Raw genomic sequence first — 5136 nt, 5'->3', positions numbered from 1 at the left:
ATGGCAATCCGATCAGACGGCAATCCGTCCCCACGAATCTGATCGTTTTGAACTTAATTATTTTGAAAGTTTTGCGGCTTGATCGAGACGGTATGACAACGTGTTAAGCAACGGAAACTCCATCAGACCCAGGTTATCCAATCGAACGGGAATCACCCAAATCCGATCAGTTAACTGTTCGTGACGGGTGGTTTCATGTTCAACCCGAAATCGGTTGTCTCGTTGATAGGATTTAGATCTCATACCGACACATCACCAGAGAAGAGTAGAAGGCCTGAATGAGCTCCAATTCTATCGGTTTTGAGTGCATTGAGTGTAAAAGAGTTGAAAGAAAGTTGGAAAAGTATCTTTCAATCGGTTGTCTCGTTGATAGGATTTTAATCTTTGAAAATGTTTAGATCAGTGCGATAACATTGTTTAATCATGTGGAAATCCTTCAGATCTGAGATATTCTTAGTGGAATGAGGTCAAAACTTGAAGTTCATAAGAACTCCATGATGACATCCTCCTAGAACACCTCAAATCTGTTGATTTCACGGTTAAAAGTTAAGATTCAAAGGTGAAAATGATGAAGAAGTGCGTGTAGATCATAGAAGTACAAGATTTGAGTTGAAAACTTACAAGAATCGCAAGAAATCGAGAGAAAGAAGGTCTAGAGCGCTGCTGGTCGAATGAGGGAGCTTGTGATGTGACAGGGGGTATTTATAGGTTGCCAAAAAGGGAAAAGAGGAGCAAGTGTCGGATGGCGTGTCGATCGGATGACACTTCGATCGGATGGCCATTCGATCGAACGGTCATTCGATCGAGTGGCTCTGACGAGTTATGTTTTGATGTTTTGTTTCGCGTGTTGAGCGTTTGCGATGCGTTTAAGCGAGTTTTGATTAAGTGATGCGATAGATTAGTAATAACCACACAAATACTATAGCTAACATACAATCATCATAATTAACTTGCGTTCAGCGTTTGCGATTCAATTACGTTACGATAGCGTTGCGATTGCGTTTCGCTTAATCACCACAAAATATAAATAAACATGCACAAGTAACACATAATTAGCACACACACGTAAAACAATATCCAGAACGCACAATTCGAGTTGCGATGCGATTAGCGATAAAGCGATAAAACGTGCGATTAAACCTCGATTATTAATAGATACTCCACAAAATACAACTAAAGTGATCAAAATAAAGGATTCGATTACAAGTCAAAGTGTACAATCCATAGTTAAGCAAGGAGTGACAGATCGCAATTAGCAATCTTTTCTTCCTTTGACTTTGACTTTGACCTGTACTTTGACTTTCGTAACACGGGGTGTTACATTACTGATTAAATGCTCTGTGTTTGTTTATTGACTCCTGAAAAGGATTATAGAAGGTTATTTTATAGAAACTTCTGATTGAAGCAGTTGAGAACAGACAGGCATCAGTTCTGGGACTCTCTTTTGACATATCTACCACATAAACATTGCCACTTCTTTGAGCAACAAGTTTGGTTTTTCCAACTTTTATTATTGCTTCAATCTTTTCAACCATTTCTGGTCCAACAATCCTACAACAATCCTTTGTGAAGAATGAGCCATAACCCTTATCACTCATTTGTGAGACACTCAGGAGGTTGGATTTTAGTTTGTCTATCAGATTGACATTTTCAAAGTTTACATTACCAGACTGTACTGTACCAGACCCCAGAACTTTCCCTTTACTATTATTACCAAAGGAGATATCACCCCTCCATGGATTTTGAAATCTTTGAGTAGGGCTTTACATCCTGTCATATGCCTGGAGCCTCCACTATCTACATACCAAAGGCTATCTAAGCATGCAGAAGCTCCCTGCACATGAAGTAAAAAGATTAGTTCATTAGGGTCTCCAAAGCCAATAAGGCTTTGGATGGGGTCTCAACAGTGTCTATGATGAGTTCAGGTGGATGGACAGTGGTTAGCTCAGGGGTTTGAACATTTTTGGGAATGTTTGTCTTTAACCACTATTGGGGGTCTTGACCAATCACCTGCTGATAACCAAAAGGATACCTGTTCACTCTTGGTTTAGAAGGCTTTTTGTAAACCTCATAAACATGTGGGATCCATTGGTATGATGGTTGTCCCTTACCTCTTCTGTATTGATTAGTAAGGGGTGCATCAGTCACCTGAACATCTTTTTTGACAGATGTTTGGTTCAGCTGTTTTGTGACAGCTGTTTGAACTGGCACAAACAGTGGTTGATTTTTAGTGAACTTGACAGATGATGTTGATGTACTTAAGGATGTTTTTGCAGTGTACTCATTCCTTTTTACATCAAAGTTTTTGAGATACACATATTCTTGAGTTTTGTGGTTTGTTTTATCACAGATGGTGCAGCTCTCAGCAGATTCAGTTACACTTGTTTTGTTGAGATCATATGCTTTTAGATGAAAACAATCTTTTGTTAGATGGTTTTTCTTTTCACAAAAGTCACAAAATTGATTTTTTCCCTTTTCTTCCTTTTTTCAGATTCCTTAGCAACAGAGTTTTGAACCACTGTTGGGGTATCTTTGAGTGGAATGGCTTTTGCCTTGGGAGCTTTTACACCATCAGTGGTTGTGAAATCCATTGCTTTGAAGTTTTCAAGGATGTCACACTCATCAGACCATGTGGGTTTAAATTGGTATTTCTTAATTTCCTCAAAAGTTGAGGGCCCCTCAAATCTTTCCAGAGTTATTTTGTTACCACGTTTGTCAGTTATTTTAACCTCTTGGCCATCCTTGTTTGTGGGAGTAACTTCAACAGTGGATTGAACAGAGTCTTTTAAAGCATTGTTTTCAATTTCATCATGTTTTTTAAAACCAATACCAAATTTCACATTGCTTTTGATCTGTTTTTCAAGCATGACCTCATAACCTTTGCATGATTCCACCCTTTTTCACAAGTGATTTGGGTGGATTCCAACTTCTTTTTGCAAACCTGGTATTTTTCTACCATTGTTTGGAGTTGATTCTTGGTTATGCTTTGTTCTTCTTTTAATCTGCAGATTTCTTTATCCTTTTCAGCCAATTTGATTTTAAGTTCTTTTAAAGACTTTTCAAATTTGACCTCATCATTCAACACTCTATCCCTAAGGTTTTCATTCACCTCTTTAATGTTAGCAAATGCTATGATGCATTTGTCTGAACACTGATTTTCAAGAACCTGAGATGATACCTTAGCTGCAGCCATCATGGCACAATCACATTGATGAACATTTTCTTCACCAGCTCTCTCTTCTTTCTCACCTTCTTTCTTTTCTTCCTTTTCTTCTTCTTTGGACCAGGGGTCAAACAATGGTTCAATCAGGGTTTCTGAATTTTCTCCCAGTAGTAGTTCACCAGCAACAGTAGTAACCACCGCTTCAGCAACTTTATCCACTGTTTCAGCACTTGTTTGCCCTTTTTTAGTATCCAGCTCTTCTGGTATAGACTCTAATGCCATAATACAAAATTCATCATTAGAAGCATCATTAGTAGCATAGAGTGCAAAATTTTCATCACCTAGTTCATCAGGTAGGCTGCTCCAGTCAACAAAGCCTTGGGTGAAAAAGCTTTGTTGATCTGGTTGAACCACTGCTGGTGGTGCAGCTTGTTGTGGTGCAACTGGTTGCACTTGAACCTGAGGTACAGGAGCCTGAACATACTGAATTTGAGGGACAGTGGTTTGAACATAATGCACAGGAACAGGGTTTGCATAATGAGCAGTATTTACATGGGCAGCAGAGGTATAATGGGAATAGTGCACAGTGCTTTGATTTTGTGGCCTAGGGTTTGAGCTGGGATGAGTAACAATTGGACCAGCAGTTTGACTCCTACATTCCTTAGCAAAGTGTACTAACCTATTGCACTTATAGCACTTGATAATTCCCATGTAACCCTGGGAATTTTTTCCCTGTCCTTTTGTAAAATTTGCTTGTTCTTACACTAAGCAATGTCAATTAATGCAAAATATCCATTTCTTCAAGGTCAGTTGGATCAAAATGCTGTAAGTCATTTAGTTCAAAGCAGAAGTTATCTGTGTCACACCCCGACCCGCAGCGGAATAGGTGATCGGGGCATGATCGGGTTGACACGAGAGCTTATGACTTGCTATTGCGTGTTTTAAATAATGATTTATTCATAACAATTGTTTCAAATAACAATAATTCAAATAAACAATTACAAATGAGACATTGATCATAACCACTAAGCTACATTTATCCGTTTCTTGTTAACTAAGGCTCATCCTATGTCCAATCTTCTCTTCAAGCATGTTCACCTGTATCATGTGTAAAAAAATAGTTTTTGGGTCAACAAAGGTTGGTGAATAGATCTTTATTTGTTTTTATTAAACTTTAAAAGTTTATTCGATTTTATTTAATAAAAATTGGTTAACATGCAATATTAAGTGTAATAGGTGACATAAAACAACTAATCCAATTATCAACCAATCCGTATGTAAATAATGTAACATGACATAACAAATCATAAGAAACGAAAAAATGATGCGTTCAAGCCCCGAAAGGCGAAAAGCGATACTATGAAACCATGATGCTATTCAAGCCCCGAAAGGCGAAAAGCGATACCATGATGCGATTCAAGCCCCGAAAGGCGAAAAGCGAAACAATGACGCGATTCAAGCCTCGAAAGGTGAAAAGCGATACTATGAAACACTCAACACAAAGCGGTAAACATATATAGCATATAAATGATAACATGTAATGCACGTACGAAACAAACCATGAACACATATAACACTTAACTTGGCATGTTATTGAAAAGTATACGAAACATAGAAAATGTGACACATGAAACACCCTAAAAAGTTAAAGTGACAAAAAAGGGAAAAGTAAGATCTACTCACATTGATGAGCTAGCAAAAGTTCACAACGAGTTGTCGATGATATGAGGAGAAATCCAAGATCGTCCTAAGTTGTTCAAGTGATAACACAAATTTAATAGAGTGTATTTAGATTGAGGTATAGGCAAATTCTAGGACTATAGATACTTAGAGGTGCTAGAATTAATTTGGGGATAACTAGGGGTTTTGATTTACGATTGATTTTGTATGGTTTAATTATTTACATAACTTCAAAACTATTTGTTTAGTGTTATTGAAATATGTAAATAATTGAATTACAATTTAATTATTTA

This window comes from Helianthus annuus, chromosome 12 (assembly GCF_002127325.2).
Source record: "Helianthus annuus cultivar XRQ/B chromosome 12, HanXRQr2.0-SUNRISE, whole genome shotgun sequence".
Taxonomy (NCBI): Eukaryota; Viridiplantae; Streptophyta; class Magnoliopsida; order Asterales; family Asteraceae; genus Helianthus; species Helianthus annuus.
Note: the sequence above shows the minus strand (reverse complement) of the source record.